Source organism: Triturus cristatus, chromosome 10 (genome assembly GCF_964204655.1).
Source record: "Triturus cristatus chromosome 10, aTriCri1.1, whole genome shotgun sequence".
NCBI lineage: Eukaryota > Metazoa > Chordata > Amphibia > Caudata > Salamandridae > Triturus > Triturus cristatus.
In genome coordinates, this window is record NC_140593.1 from 885,500,939 (window position 1) to 885,520,362 (window position 19,424).

General features: G+C 46.3%; 1 protein-coding gene across 17 annotated transcripts in view; it reads right to left on the reverse strand.

The window, feature by feature from the left end:
- LOC146796177 (uncharacterized) overlaps window positions 1–19,424 on the reverse strand; it is a 1,057,178-nt gene that overhangs the window by 940,985 nt on the left and 96,769 nt on the right. The window lies entirely within an intron of this gene.

The window sequence follows — 19,424 nt, forward strand, 5'->3', positions numbered from 1 at the left end:
AAAAATGCTGCCGCCAGAGTTCTCTCGCGTATACCCAAATTTTCATCGGTGAGAACTGTTATTCAAAAGTTGCACTGATTGCCAGTGATAAGCAGGATAACATTTGAAGCACTGTGCATCGCCTACAAAGCACTACACAACCTGGGACCTTTCCACTTCACTCATAAGTTTAGGTGGTATATTCCCAATAGGACACTTAGATCTGCCAATTCCAAATCCTGGTTAGTGCCTAGGTTTAAAAAAATGAACTGGGGGGGCAGACGTTTCTTCACAGGCACTATTGCAGCCTGAAATGAACATCCTTTAGAGATCCGTACTGCTCCAAACTTGCTGTCCTTCAGAAAAGCCTTCAAAACCTGGCTCTTCAGCAATTAGATGACAGCAATAGGAACCCACCAAGTCCAGATCAGGGAGATGGCGCCAGGACACCTCAGGTTAACAGTGCGCTCTATAAATCCAGTTAACATTAACATTAACCACTGTCAGTTCTGGGTGGGGAAGAGAGAGAGTTCAGTCTTCTGACCCAATCGCGGTCCAGCAAAGACCACTGCAGATCTTCTGCAGTCTCCTCTGAAATCTGAACGTAGTCAGAGAGGTTCTCTTGATTTTGGGCACACTGGGACTTCAGATCACACTGCAGTGCCTGAATATGCCACCTAGTATGTTTGACCAGTAGGATGCAGGAGACCATCAGTCCCAACAAGCTCAGATTCTACCGAACTGGAATTCAGGACTGAGGCGGATAGATCGGGATCATTGAATGAATGTCCTGGACCCTCTTTCCCCGGGGAAATGCACGAAACTAAACTGTGACCAGAATGACTCAGATGAAAGGAAGTGCCTGAAAACTAATCAGGTGTGGCTTTGGCACTTTGATAGTGAACCCAAAAGATGATAAGATGGTAGCCGCAGTCTGAAGGTGGTTGACATCTGCCTGGGGGAGCCCAGCTTCAATAGACAGTCGTCAAGGTACGGAAAGACTGATACCCCGCCACCACCACCATCACTTTCGTGAACACCTGAGGGGCGCTGATGAGACCAAAGGGTAGCACAGCAAACTGGAAATGCGCCTGACCCACCACAAACAGCAGGTATAGCCGATTTGACGGCAGGATGGATATATGAAAATAGGCGTCCTGCAGGTCCAATGCTACCACTAATCTCCAGGGCAGACCTGGCCTGTGCCAGGGTGAGCATCTTGATTTTTTCCTTCCACAAGAAGGCATTGAAAGGGGGTAGGTCTAGAATAGACCGAAGACCTCCGTTCTTCTTGGGAACCAGAAAATAGTGAAAATAACAAGCATATCTTCCTCTGGCACCCTCTTGGCAGAGCCTTTCGACAAAAAAGCTTGTATTTCCTGTCTCAAAATGCAGAGATGATCCTCCATCAGTTGCTGGGGGGACGGAGGAAGGTGCGGTGGGAAAGAAAGGAAGGGCAAGGCGTACCCCCTGCGAACAATCTGTAGAATTCACTTGTCTGATGTAATTGCCTGTAAATCCGGAGAGAATAAGAGGATTCTGCATCCCTCTGGGTGGCTGTTCCCCAGAAAGAGTACATTAAAGAGGTTTGGTAGGTGGGGCCGCAGGGAGGGGGTGGCAGCATACTGGGTGACATGCTGATCTTGGCTACAGGGGTGGTGGGCACTACGGCCTCTGCAGCAAAACTGCTGGGTTGCCTGTGGGGGCTGGATAGGCTGACAATAAGGGAAACATCAGCCAAAGCTGCAAAAGGAGCGATGGATCTGTTGAGTTTGTTGAGGTGGGGCAGAAAGGCCCTGAGAGAGAGCAGTAACCCTCCTCTCCTTAAAACACTCGAGAGCTGAATCAACTCTGTCCCCGAACGGGCAAGTCCCATCAAAGAGAATGTCCATCACAGAGCACTGGACATCGCCAGAGAACCCAGTCGGTCGCAGCTATGCATGGTGGCGAATAGCAATATTGGTGTCTATGGCCAGCCAGATGGAATCAGTGGTATCTAAGCCAATGTGAACCGTGAACTTAGCTACATCACAACCATCTTGAATCGCCCGAGAGAGCACAGGGCAAAGGACTTTAGGCACACCAGGGAGTACTTGTGAAACCGATTCCCACAGGATGCAAGAGTAGTGTCCCAACAAATAAATGTTGTTAACAGAGAGGAGGGCCAATCTGTTAGAGGAAAAGACAAGTTTGCCAAATGCTTCCACTCACTTATACTCCCTATCAGGGGGAGTGGTAGGAAATGTGTTTGGATTAGAGCAGCTGGAAGAAGCTTGCACCACTAGGCTTTTCTGGTGAGGGATGCTGTCGAAGAAGCACTGGGTCGCCTGGAGCATGGGGATGGCACTTGAAAATTGGCAATTAGCCAGTGGGCCAGAGCACAGCGTGGCTCAAGCCCCCCAAAAGGTATTTGTCGGAGACTTATTGAAAGGAAGAAGGAGCTCTATAATTTGTGCCCCCACAGAAGGACAACAAAGACATTCTTCTAACCCTCCAAGGTGGGGAGCCAAGAATTTTGATGGCCCTACACATCACCATGACGTAGGAAGCAGATTCCTCTGAGAGTGGTCCTTGGGGAGAAAAGAGATCTGTCTCCAGGGAGGCATCATGGCCACTAGCCTCCTGTAAGTCCTCATACCAATTGTCATCCTGGTAGGATTGAGTGAACTCATCACTTGGGTCACAGCCATTATCCAAATCTGTCCCAAAAAGGGAATGCACAGTGTTGTCTCTCCTGTGACAACTCAAGTGGGGGAAGTGGCAAGTAGGGCAGATTTGGGCGCAAGTTCAGTCATGGTTGGACCGGTGTCTGAAAGAACTACCGGGAAACCTTTCTCTGGCATTGGTGCAGTCCACATCGGTGTGCCCAGGACCAGTGTGGGTCATGGCATCAGAAGCGGGTTCGGGACAGGAGCCGGAGGGGCAAACCCCCTGGCGGAATCCCAGGTGAAAGGCCTCCAGGTCCGTGGGGCCCGAAGGCACACCAGAGGAAGTCAGAGGGATCCTAAGAGCCGAAGCATGTCTGTGCTGAACTTTTCAATCTGATGCAGCATGCCTGAAGGCACAGGAAACTCGGATTGTGCCAGTACCAGCTCCGCATTCAGCCATCTTCGTAACCGAGATCAAAAAGGGTGGTGCCACTCACACGCCTGCCAGAGTGAATGGCAGTGGTATGAGTTAGTGGAACCTAGCTTTGATTTTTTGTGTTTCTTTCGCTAACTTGAAGACTTGGAGCAGCTATGTCGACTCCAGTAATAGGATCAAACCTTGGATGTGGAGCGTGACTTGCATAGGTCCTGGTGAGAAGAATTCTCATGAGTGGGGATGTCATTTTTCACCTTTAGTTACCTTTGGGTTCATAGATGCGGAGTCGCTGCAGGTCCCGGAGCTGTGTCTTGACCCCAAGCACCACAGGAACACCTGGTGGAGATGTGTCACAAACTTTTATTTGCGACAGTCTCTACAGGGCTTAAAACCTGTTGTTTTTGGGGGTGACATCCCTTGCTCACTGAAGAAATATTTGAGGTAATGTCTTGGAGAGGCACGAGGGAAACTCCGGATCCATGTCTAGAAGCACAAAAAGAAAGTTACTGACTTCAGCGTGAGGAAGTTGGCCTATATAGGCTCCGCAAGTTACTTCAGGTGGCGGAACTGCATTAGTGCAGAGCTGCACAGCACCACCTTCCGGCATGAAGAGATACTGTGAAAAGCTTCCGGATCCAGTCTGATGCCTGGGGAATACTCAAAAGGTGAGAAATCTGTGGCAGAAATCTCTTTAAACAAGTATTCATACAAAGAGCTCTACAAGCATACTGGAAGGCAGATCAGAAGAACGACGGATACAGCTTTTGCAAGGCTTCAGTAATTTTCATCCTTATTCACATCTGGTCATTCGGATGATTTTTAGTGGGAGTTATGATGAATTATAGTTAGGGTCTTGGTAACTACTCTTTTAGGCTTTCAAAAAATAATGTCAGGATTTAAACTCTGCGTTTACTGCACTATGGGGCTATTCATATATAAAACCTTACTTCACAAATACAACTTGTTATAAACAAATTGTTTCAAAATTAAAGTCTATAATATATATACTATTTAGGCTAAAAACTGCTGAAAGCGCACCTCCTTCAGTAATACAACCAATCCAGATTCTAGCTGATTTAAATATATTGTATTGTATATTTCTTCTATCTCTGTACCATGCTTCTTTTTGCTATGTACATTATTTTGGTTAAAAGCGCTGGAATAAATGCAAGTACAAAATATATGCCTCAATTCTTCCTTTTCACTATTTGCATTTAAAGTGTTTTTGTTTGATACAGGATGACTGCTGATCGTATAACGGGTGAGAAAAACAAAAAGAAATGATGGATCCAAAAAATATTATGAATAGAGTGCTAGAATTAATCTCAGCCGCTGGTAATTAGTATGGGTCACTGTGAGGATTGTGGTGTATTATATGGTATGGTTGTGCGACCTTACTGTGTAATACACTCCCAAAACTGTCTTGGGTTCAGTCAGACTCATTTGTGTTTAGATCAACACTAGGTAGCTGTGGCTTTGAGCAGCAAGGCTTAAACAAATAAACTAGTGTAAAGCATTTAGAAGCAGCAAACCAACGAAATAAGAATGTCACACAACACGAAAGAAATTCGACACCAATTTATAATAAAAAAGATAATATTTTCTTCCATTTTTAGACACCAAGATGAGCATATAGATTTTAAAGTAAAACGTAAATCTCTACTTTTTAGTCCAAAGAGCAAATAAGCATTGGTAACAGTAGAGTTTAGAAACCTTTGAAAAGTTTTAAAGAGTTTTGTTCGACTACTCCGGCCCAGGTGGGGAGACCAAATTTAGCAGGGAGATGGCCAGGAGCGCTACTAAGGAGCATTTGGACAGTTGCCTGATCATCAAAGCAGTTTCAAGTCCAGTTCCACACTTGAAATCAAAACCGCAGTAGGCTTCAATGGAGTTGATAGTGGGGATGCCGTATTCTGAGGATACTCTGTGTGCTGTGCAGTTGACGAGGGTGTCCTTGTGGTTATTCCTAAGTTCACAAATGAGGTGGGGCAACTTTAGGCACATTAGTCGGAGTCCCTTGAAGTCCTCTTCAAGCCAGCAGAAGGCCAGTTGCTGCTGTGGTGTCGGTCTCTGTGCACCAGGTGTCCAGCGGTATCCTTTGGTGGAGGCGTGTGTCCCTCGAGGTTGACCGACTCGGACTCTGATAACACTGCCGGGTACAGCAGACTCTGGTACAAATTTTGGCATCGTGGATCAGTCTCTCGGGGAGTCCAGCAGCCGTCAGCGATGATTCCAGGAATGTTGCTACAAAACTTCGAGATAGGGCTTCTTCAGCTTTGATGGCCCTGGTGCGGATTCCAGAGGATCAGCCCACTGACCCTTGGAATCACTTCTTTGGTCCGGGGACCAGGAGCGACTTTCTCTGGAGCCAGTAGCCACTGGCATAGTCTTCGCTAGCCTAAGGTGCGGCAGGTGCAGCCTCTTTTGCTAGGTCGAGTGGTCATCAGGACAGTTCTTCTTCGGTCCTTTCTCACACGACTCCTCAGAAGGGCAGAATGCTGTCTGGTGGCCAGGGACCATGTGATGCCACTGGACAAACTGGGCTACAGAGTGGCAACTTTTCTAAAAGTTGTTTTTCCATAACAATGACATTAAATTCAACTAGGGATCAAGTCAGGTTGAATGCCACAATTAATCTAATACCTCAAGGTACCTGTAAGAAAACAGCCTGTTGTAGGTGTCCCCCCACACTTTTTGTCCCCATTTAGGCTACTAGAAGCTGGTTTTAGCTTCTGACAGTACACTGAAGCCTGCTAACCAGGCCCCACTGCCAGTGCTCTCTTCCTAAAACGGATATGTGTGAATTGGTAACGCCAATTGGCAAGGTAAATGCAACAGTGATACCCACGGCAAGGGAGTTAAAGTCGTCACCATGGCCGAAACCACTGTGGTGCCACCCTGAGTGACCCAAGTAAACAGGTGACAGCAGTCTTGCCCTTGCATACTGCAGGAGCGGTGCACACCGATCGAGCTCGACTTTTCCCTCACCATGTACGGCAAGGTCAATGTACTATTTTTAATATATGCCAGTCACTGCTAAGGAAAGCCTTCTGAGCCCACAAGGTAGGATGCATTATATTAAAGGTGAGGCAAGCTTATATGTACCAATAGTCGCCTTTTTTTTTTTTTAAAGACTACTATAAGTGATCAGCGATCCATAGATAAAAACGGTCTGGCACCCCTGAGGTTGGCAGCTCCATTAGGGTACCACCAAAATATGTCATGTTTGGTATCAAACAACGTGCTTCATCACCCCTGACATGATTCCAATGTCATAGTCGTCGTGACATGACCCAGCGGCTGCCTTAGAGGTTGCCCCACCTTTTTCTGTGCTCTAGCTGTTAGCCTGCAGCTGCTCCTCCCAAGACAGAAATCTGACCCCCTGCCAGAGGTGTAAATGCTCCCAAGAGTCAGAAAAATGGGGGAAATGCAGCCCCTTACCTCCAGCAAGTTTCAGGCGGCTACCATTTCCCCTCGGACCTCCAGATGTCGAAATAACTTATGCTGAGCTTACCGCTGCCAAGTTTTGTTTGTGGGCTGTTCGGCAACCACCACCTTAACTTGATGCTGCAACTCGAGGGAATTCCGCAGCACCTTCAGCCGACCACAGCAGTGGCCCCGTTGTTGACTTTTTACACCTGTTGCATCACCAGCACTGTGTAAACGGTAAAAACAGCTTCCCTGGGGGTTCCGCTTCAGCACCAAGCACAGCCAAAGACAATTCATCACTAGGGCTTCTCGAGCCAGGTAAAATCAAACTGACTGTCGTTGCTTGGTCGTGGGACCCACATCACCTTAAACGCTCCTTGGGTTACACGCAACTTGACCGGCAAAGTGATCAATTGTCACTAGTGATTTTTCTCATTGATCGCAATGCTAAACATTTGCAGTATTGATTTGGACTGATTTATTTTTGCTTCTAAAATTCATAACTTCAGTTATACTTATCCAGTTGACTTTGCCTTTGTGTCTGAATTTATGGAAAACTCTACTTTTTAAAATTAATTGGTGTTGGATTTCTTTCAAGTTGTGTCAATTACCGATCGTCCATGTTGGAATTCTGAAATGCTTAACACATGTTTCTCTAGTAAAGCCTACCTTGCACTTTTCTACTCTAGCAGGACTCAGCTAGGGATTTATTATTGTGAATCCAAGGACCATCTTTGGGGTATTGTGAGAGAATTGCAAAGTGAAGCCCAACCAGCTTCACTTCATAATACTCCACCTTCCTACAGTACCCATTTTAGTAGTCCCTGTCAAACGTTTGCTGGGTTGAGTGGTCAGAAGGCAACTCTGTATTAGCTAATGGGGCTACTAACGTTTCCACAGCAAAAAAGACAATTTGGGAGTTTTTGCTGTCAGGACACAAACTAAGTATATGTCCTAATTAATAATACACACTGCCTCAGGTCTCCATAGGCCTTCCTTTGGGGAGACATATATATTGCTATGGGGAGTAGGGGCTTTTATCATTGGTTTAAATGGCAAAGTAAAACTGCCCTTCCAGGCTGCAGTGACAGGCTGGGAGCCATTTTTACTTGGTCACACACAGGGTGGCTCATTCAGTGCTGCAGCCTGGTCGACACTCTAACATGCCCTAGGTACCCTTAGTACCATATACTTCGGACTTACACGTAAGACAACTTATGCCAATTGGGGGTAGTTAATTCAACATACACTTTGTAAGAGGTTAAAACACTGGCACTGAGGTCTGGTTAGCAGGCCTCTGTGAATTCTCATATTCGAAAGCCAGCAGCATCAGTCTAAAACTTTGGGGATGATCATGCAAAATGAGGTATTTCCTTACAATCACATTAGTTTTTCTTTCCTCAAAGTGCCACTGCAAATAGCAAGCAACTATAAACAATCATTCTTGCCCTTCTTCACTGCTGTCCCCATTCCCTGAACAGCTAGACCACATCCATTTGAAAAGTATCACAAGCAGCCTGAGTCACAGTCTGATCTTCACGATTCTCATCAGTGAGAGTCATGTTATGTTATGTTAAGGAAACTTGTAGAGTGGAAGATTACACAATTGGGTGTCTTGGCACTAGCTAAGATAGAGCATACTGAGACTAAGGCGCATTACTTGTTAAACAACCAGGTCTTGTGCACCATGGGATCCTATTTTGGTATTACTAGTCTCGCTAATGAATGAATGAAAAAATAGGAATAGTGAACTGATAGAGCGCACTGTCACGTGCAAATGAGCAACCTGGCATTAAGCTTAGATCCCAAATATGCAAATAAGTGAAGGTACTGGAAGAGAAAGCAGGAGGTCAGATAGAAGGGCTAGATTAAGGAGTAACAGCGAGAATCTGGGACCAGGAAAAGGCAGGTTTTCAGACTTTTTAAATATGGCTTCATTGTCCATGAATCTGAGAGAGCTTGGGAGTTGGTTCCAGACTTTAGTGCCCAGTACCATGAAGGACTTTCTGCCCTGGGTTAGAACTCTAAAGGGTGTGAGTTTCAAAAGAATAGCATTGGACGATCTCAGCACCCTCTGGGTCTTGTAGTGGCTGAAACAGGAAGTGATGTATTTGTGTCCAGTGGACTTAAACGCTCTGAACACCAATAGGAGGATCTTGAATAGGATCCTCCTATGGATTAGGAGCCACTATTGGAGCCTGAGCCCCAGGAGAAGTCACGTCGGGAGGCCGGAATAGCAGATGGACTTCAATATCCAGCACCCTCTGTTGCAACTCCCGCCCACCTCGCGAGTCCGCAGCGTGGGATGCACCCACGCTACATCAGGATGAAGACAGGGCCAAGGGTGGGCCCTTCATGTCCGTCATCGCCCGTAGGAGGCCGGGGGGGGCCACCCTTCCAAGTCGGGGGGTCTCAAGTATAGTGGAATCTTGACCTGGAACCTGAGAAGATTATGGGCAAAAGAAAAGCCAAATACGCAGACCACAGTGATGCCACAATTGGCACTCTTAGACTCATTCCTGACCAGGGCTGCCAGCGTGTTAACAAAGGTAATTGAGTTAACATAGCGTCAACTATCTCTGGAAGAGGTAAGATCCTGAGCCATACCTGTGCAGCTGTCCATTTGATAGAACAGTCAAAGCCCCTAATGGTAACAGAAGTTGAGAGATCACAAATAGGGTCAAGCGGGCCCCATTTAACACCTGGTGACAATGAGGATATTACCCCCCCATGTGAACCTCCGGTAAAAAAAAAAAAAAAGGACTGGTCCAAAGAACAAAGCTGCGCCAAGGGGACTAAAGGCACAGACCGCAGCAAATAGATAATCTGTTCTAAGAGACACTATAACGGTTAATGATTTATGTCAAAGAATGGAAAGCGTCTTTTCATTATTATTACAACCCTTATTAACAAGATTGAAGAAAGTTAAAATTTCCTTATAAAAGCCAAACAGCCTAAAGTACAAGAGGGGGGGGGGGGATCACAGATAGGAAGGTCAAACAGGGGCCAGGGTGAGCAGGAGATACACCACACTACGTGCTCTTTAGGGTCGGTACCAATACCAATGCCAGTGTCAGTGTGACCTGACAGTAGGGCAGCCAATGGAATACCACCAAACAGGATAGAGCACCCACAGAGAGTAGGAAGAAGCTTAGAAGGAGAAGGTTGGGATGGGGGCTGCACTACTGGACATCCACCCAATACAAGACACTTGTATTCAGTAAAATCCACTTGGATTCTCATCCCCAGTCTCACCCCCAAAGGGAGAGGGTCCAGCTAGCAGAGAGAGGGTCCAGCTAGCAGAAGGGGGAACAACAGTGGGAAGACAACCAATGATCTTGGAAGTCAAAAAGGGGCGGAGCAGAAGAAGGGGGAAGAGGGGGAAAGGTGGCTCCAGAGGAGTGAGGAGAGTGTAAGGAAGCACACTCTTGATTTACCCCCAGCTGCATGCTTCTATGTTCTAATTCAGGCAAGTGTTCCCGAGATGAAAGTGGATCAGGTTGAGTCGTCAGAACAGCTTATGGCAAAAGCCCTACATTGGCTGTCCAGATCTGTCAAGAAGGATTATCTACTTAGCAATTCTATGATGGTTCCTACTCCAAAATTGCTGGGAGGTGACTGTATTGTAATTAATCTTAATGATTACAGATTGGTGGGGAATCTGATGGGAATACTACCAAATACAGCCTCTTCCTATTCCCAAATTTTTGCAGCACCCCTGTTTAAAAAAAGAAAAATGTAATAGACCCACGAATAAGATGGCCCTAGCCTTAGGTGAGGGTCAATACACTTCCTTGATCTCTCCGATCCCTTTTTCACGGGCGATAGAACCAACTAGATTTGAAATAAGGATCAATAATCGGTTTGCTTCGCCTGAGGGTTTGTGGTCAATTGTCTGGTCATCGATTCTGGGAGGTGCCAAGAAATTGCCTACTCTGAACCTCGGGCCACAAAGAAGCAAGAAGGTGGGGGAAGGGCTTGCAGAGATAACATTTCATTACTTGTAATGTCGCAGGCATAAAGCCGAATTGAGCAATCGTGACTGGATAAAGATAGTGGGAAACTATGACAAGTTGTATTTTCAGGACACGTGGGAAACAGGCCTTATTTTCTTAGACGGCTATCGGTCTTTCAAACCCCAGCGACCCCGCTAGGGTAGGCCGAGCGAGAGGCGGTCTAATAATTAGGTTGTCACTCTTTCAGAATAAAGGTGTTGTTTACACATTTTATGGGCAGGTAATCTCAATGTTCATAATTGTCAAAATCTAGCCAGTCCGGTGTGTGGGCTAGTTGAAGGTCAGGGGAAGGTAATGTCACATTTTGTTCACAACGAACATGGTAATGCATTAAACAGGTTATTTACAATTAGGAATTTAATCATAATTAATACATACAGGGCAATTAACAAAAACATTTGATACCCTAAAAATTGCTCTACAATTGAGTATATTCTGGTGTCTGAAGTTTTACTCAAACAAATTTCACAAGTACAGGTTAGACCGCTTAGCTTTAGTGACCATGCTGCCCTCTACTGTGTGTTAGCCTGGAATGCCCAATCTAAGCGACTCAAAGAGACTAAAGTACCAAAACCACTGATCACTAGGAGAAATGGTTTTATTTTGAAATGGGGAAAGGTTAACAAGGAAACATTTTTCCTATTGATTTTGGCCCATAAACAGACTGAGATCTTGACATGTTTGGAGCCTAACCCCGACCCGCCAGAAGCTATGAGCGCTTTGGAGGAACTCCTCGGCTAAAATACAATTAAGGCTGTCAAGGCCTGCCCTAAGAACCAGCAGTCAAGAGCCTGATTTTTGATTCTGACTGCTCGAAGTCCTTGAAAAGCCTCCATGCAGCCCTTAGGCAGCGTCCCAGAACGAGTCTTTAGTGAAGGACTTGCAATTACAGGATGAGAAGGCTTGAAATGCCTGAGTGAGAACGCTGAAGGAGGAAGCATGGGAGAGTCTGAGATCAGCAGCAGTCAGAAATAACAGTAGGGATTTTTGGAAAGTGGTAAATGCCCCTCTCTTTAAAAATCAGAGTGACCAGTCTTTAGATTTATATGTAGCAGAAGACGTTTGGGTGGTGCACTTTAAGAAAATCTTTGGGGCCTCAGATACAGGGGAGATTGCCCTTAATACTACGCAGATAGCTGCTTCTAGCTGATCTAGCAGAGAGGGTGTGGTCTGGCACAGTGCAGCATGGATAAGTTCGCTGGGCCAGATGGGGTACCCATAGACTTTTTTTCTAGTATACCAAGAATTATCAGCGCCGTTATTAACAAATATAGTGAATATCATTGGTGAGACGGGCCCACCAAACTCTTGGGAAAACAATCATTATCCTGATATACAAGAAAGGGGATAAGGCCCTGTCCAACGATTATAGGCCTATATCCCTGTTAGATGGTACAGCAAAATTAATGGGGCGTTTATTGCTAAACAGGCTGGAGGAGTGGGTAAAGGAACGGGGCATTCTAACAGCTTCACAATATGGTTTTAAAAAAGGGAACGGGGCTGTAGATCAATGTTTAAATCTGAACTTGATCATCGATAAATATACACCGGCTAAGAAGGGCCAAATATACATGGCTTTCATGGAGCTTTCAGCAGCTTTTGATTGTGTTGTTCATACTAAACTATGGTCCAATATGGAATCAAGGGAATGGACGAGACCACAAGCATTTACTTGTGTCCGGTATAGAAGGAATGGGGAATGTACTAGAGCGTTTGGATCATGAGGGGTGTCAGACAAGGGTGAGTCCTCGCCCCATTCCTGTTGTTAATTTATACAAACGGGGTAGAGATGGCCTTGATTGGTTCTACCCCTGACGTCCCGCACATTCATTCTACTCCCCTTCCAATACATTTATATGCCAACAACTCTGTTCTTATTGCTAGATACGGGAAAGTGTTGCAAATTTTGATCAGGGTAGATAAGACCTTTATGGAAATCTTGGACCTCAGAGTTAAAGAAGCCAAAACCTATGTATTAGTCCCCGGAGGTCACCCGAAAATATTACCGCCCTTTTTCATAAACAATCGAAGGCTAGAGGTGGTGGATACTTTCTTCTATTTGGGCATTTATTTTTTTATTTAAAACAAACTTGGAAAAATATGATTGCCAATACGGACCTGTGAATCGAAAGTATTATAATGGCAATCTTCAACTTTATTTTAAAACTGGGGTCCAGGCCCATACCTGAAATCAAGAAAATACATCACGCCAGAGCAAATTCCATTGTCTTTTATGGGTCTGGGGCATGGTAGCCACTGAAACATTACAACGTATAGAAGATGGCTTTTATAAAAGGCTGTAGCACTCCCGAGTAGCTGCTCGAACTATAATTGTCAGGAGGAAATCGGCGTTCCCTTGATGACGGATATAGTTCACCTACCACTTATTTTATTGTGGCACTCCATCTGGAGAAGAGAGTCGGTAAACCAGAATCAAAGCGATATTACAGGCTGTCAGAAATTGGACTGTGCACATAAAATAAGGTAGTTACAATATGTCAAAAATATACTGAGGTTAGGGCCGAGATACCGCTGGATCATAAACGGGACTGGGCTTCCAGTGCTGACTAGTCCTGCGAGGTAGCACGGGGCCGGAACATTTGAAGAGAAACGCAGAAGGGGCCCAGTGAAGGCATCACTGGGCCGGTACGCACTTGAGAGGGGTCCTGCTGGAAAAGGAGTAACACACACTAGGAGGTACCACTGAATGCTGAAATAGCCGCCAGAGAGACATCTACGTAACATAGTAAGGAAAGAGGACTTATGCTAGCAGCCCTTCAATTAACGCCACGCGCGTGGGGGGAGCGATGAGCCTTCCTCTTACACACTGCTTAACATAACAGTCTCCCAGAAACGAGATTGTAATCTTCCCACTAGTACTCTTGGCTTCTGGAAGTGCAGACGGCAGCAAGCAACTGTTACACCTGACACTGGCCAAAGATAAAGAACCCAAGACGCAAAAACAAGGAAAAATGGACAAGTACACTATGGTGCTTCCTGCGCAAACAGAATCAGAGGGGGAGAATGCAAGTGCACCAGATAATGCAGCCATCCTCCAGGCACTCCATGCCACGAGCGAGGCCACTGAATGTAAAATGGGCGAGATACGAACAAAGGTGTCCCTTCTTGGACAAGACGTATGCAACATCGCGGACCGCGTCACTCAAACAGAGGCTCGCATATCAGAAGTGGAGGACACGACACATAAATCCCAAGGAGACATCAAGGAGCTCCAAGTCAACATGAGAGTGGTGATGTGGAAGGTCGACGATACGGAGAACAGAGCTCGGAGAAATAATCTCTGCTTTATTGGGATACCAGAAGGACAGGAGAACACTGACCCAATTGCCTTTCTGATGACATGGCTGAGAGAAGCCCTTTCAGGCGCTAAGTTTTCCACTTGTTTTCTCATTGAACAAGCGCATAAGATGCCAGCTATGAGACCCCTGCCTGGGGCCCCTCTGCGCCCCCTGATCACGCGATTCCTGAACTATAAAGATAGAGACGTAATCTTAAGAGAATCGCGGACAATGGGAGAGCTCAAAGTGGCCAACACTAGAGCCATGATCTTCCCCGACTACTCTAGAGAGGTGCAGAAGATGCGAAGGTCCTTCGACTCCGTAAAAGTCAAACTCCAGGCCCTGCGCATTTAATATAGGCTTCCTTTCCCGGCCAAGCTCAAGGTTATCTTTCAAGATTCGACCCAGTATTTTCAAACACCTGAAAATGCCTGGGCGTGGATTGAAGAATGCCCGAGGCCTAGACCGGAGATAGGTAACAACACAACGCGTCCTAGGGACTCGCTGCCACGATGGGAGCCTAGACTGCAGAGAACAAGAACGAAGAAGCGACTCATCACAAGAAATTCGAAGCACCCGGGGACCACGCAGCCTGGGACTCCATACCGGAGAAGAGGGTAACCCATGGAGGAGGAGGCAGGGCAGGCCCGGGCCACCAACAAAGACTCGACCCAAGGGGACAGTACTCATGCTGACCACTCCGATTAGGAGCCCCTGGAGGAGACCAATGGCGACCACCCCTTTCTTAAGGCCATCCACAATGCAGAAGGATCTGGGGAGACAGCCCCGTAAATGGCTACCGAACGTCAACTGCAACTAAATAAAAGTGGTGAAGAAACCTGAACTATGGGCGTGAGGGAAGAGCATGCCGGCAGTACAGCGACTGCAAGGTGGCCCCCTCCTAGACTTGTTCGCACCCGGGAGAGACTGTGTGAACCACTCTCCCGGATTAGGATAATATCCTTTGTTGTTTTGGTTATTCTTTAGGAATAGGGGGGTGGTAAAGGGAGGGTTTGACAGACTCCTCAGTGGACATATACGCTTGTTGTTATGTTGACAGTTAAAGGGTTAGACGTAGGGTGTTAAGAGGATGTGGGGTGGGGGGGATCAAGGAGGGGGAAGGAGGGGAGTTTGGAGTTTTTCGACTTAAAGGGTTTTCGTTATTGACAACAACAGGATGTCTTAGAATGCAGAGTCCGAAGCAACAGGATAGCGGTTGGCAGGTTAGGAAACACTCCTCATACGAATCACATGAACCACAAATGTAATGCACGACACACTATATACTGTGTTGACGTGGAATGTCAACGGATTGGTTAGTAAGATTAAGAGGGGCCTAGTGAATAGTTGTCCTCTGACAAGAAACTCATCTCCGAGGTACCTGATGTGCATTTATTGGGAGAGGGGCCTACGTTACACTGGCACATGCTGGATTTTTCCCTGGAGCCCGTGCAGTGGCCGTTCCCATTAAAAAAAGACAACCCTTCCAAGTAGTTAAGACCTGGGTTGACCCTGGGGGCACATACGCAGCGGTTCGGGGTTCGTGGGGGTGGAGGGAGATTACCCTGGCCAGTATCTATGCCCTGCCACGACTGCAGCTCCAGACGTTACAGGGAGTAGCTAAGATACTGTTGGACTCAGACTCCTCAACTCACATAATAGGGGGCAACTTCAATGATGTGATTAACCCACACTTAGATAGATCTCATGCAGCAACTGGCACTCAGGCACCTACTCCACTGGCGCAATTTGTGAGATCGTTAGGACTGACCGACCTTTGGCGCCGACACCTCCCACTTGACCGTAGCTACTCTTATTTTTCAGGGGCACCCAAGACCTTTTCCCGAATTGACTACCTTTTTGCTCCTGCAGGGGAGATTCAAGCCATTAAGAAAACAGAATATCTAGCAAGAAGTATCTCGGATAACTCACCATTGAAGTTAAGGGTAGGTAACATAGACCAAAATTGGACTGGAGGCTAAATGCCTGGGGGCTACGTGACAAAACAGTAACAAATGCCATCGCCATTGAGACCAAATTTTTTTTTTCCATGATAACAAAGAGTTCCGTATGCTCGGAGGCCACCCTTTGGGAGGCATACAAGGCAGTCCTCAGGGGTAGGCTATAGGACGAAATTGCACGAAAGCATAGAAAGAAAACGTTACAAACACGAGACTTAGAAGGTAACTTAAGGATCCCTTCCTATACTCACAGTGATGTGTTGGATAGTCACAAATGTATGGTGTAAGAAAAATCATATAAGCAGGGAAATTAGCTGCATGAAGTTATAAAGCCTCAATCAGTCTTTGTAGTCATTTAAACCTGTAAAAAACATTAGGGAAAAAGGAGAACGTACTTTGCAAGCTATATACTGTATCCCTTGTGAGCATTGGTGACCTGTAAAAAATAGTGATATAAGATTTCATTACCATTAGTTTTAGTGCAATGAAGTGTCCTGGTGTGAAGGAAAAAGGACTATAACAAAACATAAAGCACACACTCTATTGAAAATGGACTTCAGTAGATGAGCCCATATAATTTCTAGGCACATATTATAGCGCTATGATGGTGGTTGGACAAAATGAAAAACCTACTTGAAGTTTGTAGGATTATTCACCATGAGCCTCTGAACGGGTGGAGGGAGTGCCTGATAGGCTATCTAAAAAAGGAAATACATTTTTACCAGATTGGTAGTTACCAGCGAGGTAGTTCATGGAGATATCCTAGTAAACATGTGGTTCCTGTCGGCTATGCCATACTTACAATTCCTGGGACAGTGCCCTGCCTTGTGCAACCTCCCCGAACGGCTCCGCTGAATAAATGAGTCGTATTCAGGGTTGGACTTAAATATGGTTGCTAATTGGAGTTGCCGCCTCAATCCCGACCGCGCGAAAAACCGGCAGCACCTGTGTATGGCTGCCTGAGCGGGCGAGGTTCACGCTGATTCTGGCTCTGTTGAACCGGAAACGGAAGTGGAGAGGCGATCGTGTAAACGAGCAAAGATACAATCATTTGAAAAAATGAGTATCAGTCAAGAGTGTGCCCATATTGAGTGAGGATTAAAAAACTGGTAGCTTGCTTGGAGTTTTTGGTGTTCACACGAAACGATGATGACAACATCTGCACGCGGGTGCGTGAGTCATAGCGTTTTTTCGCTAATTCTACCTAGGATGAACCGGAAGTGCTAACTATAAACAGCCATGTTCTAGGTGATAATGCCCTTTACTAAATAAACATATTTAGAAAAATATATGCCACGCCGCTATAACCGCGCACCGTAGTTGCGAGTGCGGGTCTAAAAGAAATAAGTGTCTGATTTTGCTCGACGTAACCCAAATTTGGGGGGGGGGGCGGAAGGGGGATTCTGAGACTTGTCATACTGGTGTATAGAGCTACCAGGGATAAAAAGTAAAGGTGTCCACAAATGTGGTGGTTATAAAAAAAACGCTAAATGTATAGCCATAACATGCGGACCTGCTGGTTATAACCACCCTCTGGTATGGCCAGTAATGTAACAGTTACTCATAACATGGGCAGGAAACCTGACCTAGGGACAGGATGGTCCCCTATTCTTGATGTAAAATGCCCAGTGCGGTGTGCAACATAGCCCCGCCCAAGTGATATTAAAAATAAATCCATGATTGTTACGGTTTGTGAAAGAATTTTTTGGACCAGGAAAAATATACATATACCCATAATGTCCCGCCGTTGGTTGGTAATCCACAGGTACCACAAACCCACAATGGGAGAGAGGGTAGTAACAATGGGACGTATCAGTGGCTGTATCCCTAAGTCCCCAAAAAACATTATGTCACATTTCAGACTCATGAAGGGAACTGGTTCCACGGTATCTCATCGTTGAGTCCGAGGATGTGTGTTCCAAGACGGAAAACCCACTGTTGTTCCTAAGGCCATTGTGGTGGTCATACAAAAACCAGGCAAGCCCACAGAAAATTGTGGCTTCTATCGCCCAATTTTGCTATTTAATGTCGAAACCAAGGTACTGGCCTCCATACTGGCCACACGATTATTGACGGTCATCACATCATTAGTGCACAAAGACCAGTCGGGCTTTATGCCCAAGCGAGCCACACGCCTCAACCTCCGCAGGCTGGCAAACTGGCTAGACTAGGCCAAAGGGAGTGAGGTCCCCCATCTGCTTCTGTCACGACAACGAAAAGGCATTTGATACGGTACATTGGCCTTTTATGCGACTGGTTCTTGCAAAATTGGGCTTTGGACACAACTTCCAGACGTGGGTCGATATCTTGTACACAAATCCCAGGGCTAGAGTAAGAGTAAATGGTGTAAAATCAGCCGAGTTTCCCATCCAGCGGGGGACTAGGCAGGGCTGCCCACTGCCCCTCTTGCTTTTCGCGCTTGTTCTGGAACCTCTAGCATGCCTGGGACAGTTGATTGATGAACGAATCTCGCTCTACGCAGACATCCCATTGTATATAATCATCCCTGATAAGACACTACCGATCATTTTCCACATAGTCGAAGAATATGGCAAACAGGCGGGGTACAAGATTAACAGGGGGAAGTCAACCATATGCACTATAGGGGACCGCATTGACATGCGGTCCGTACCAGTGTGACTCCTCATAGCTGAAGAGGGCTTTAAATATCTAGGACTTCATTTCAGAAAACGTGACAGACTTCCTCACCCATAACATTCAGCGCGTTTTAGAGGACCTACACGGCGGAGTGACTAGGTGGCGGCGTTCCCCCCTGACATTACTTGGAAGAGCTGCTATGTTAAAAATGATCACACTACCCAAGCTATTATATATTTTTCAAAATACGTACTGTAAAATACCGAAGGTAATCTTCAGGGCAATAAATAATGAACTGCGGACTTTGCTATGAGACGGAGGCCACTCCCGAGTAGCACAGCAAACGCTGCAACGCAGCCACTTTAATGGGATAATCGCGCTACCGGATGTCCAGGCATACTATAGAGCAGCACACCTCGTAGTCATCAATGAATGGGGGCATGTCCCCCACGACCACCAAACATACGCCCTGGAGAGACTCCAATTTCAAAAACACTCTCACCTACATTACATATACAGGGGTCACGGGGCGAGAAGCCTGCTGCCAGCAACACAGAGGGTGATTGAGGCATGGAGGGAAGCCGAACGTGGGATGAAATTAAGCCGCCTGCACGCAAGGCCACATAGATTTCCGCAGGTCCTGGAAAAAGGTAACCTCTGCTGCCTTCAGCCAAGTATATAATGCCCCCTTATTTAGTACGGGCGAAGACTGTGACGCAGCCTTGGGAATGCTTGAGGGCTCAATCCTAGGAGCCCTGGATGTTATAGCTCCACTCGGAAGGGTAAGAATGCAGGATAGAGCAGCCCCTGCTCCCTGGTATTCAGATACCCTCAAAAGGGAAAAAGCAACATGCAGGGCCATGGAAAGGAACTGGAGAAAATCCAAGGCAGAGCCAGATGAACAACTCTACCGAAGGGCGTATAGAGCCTATTTCAATAGCTGCAATATAGCCAGAAGAGCACACTTGGGCTCTCGCATTATGGAGGCGAAGAACTCCTGAAAGGAGCTATTTAAGATCCTGAAGGAATTTACCAATCCTAAGGCCAACAATCCGTTG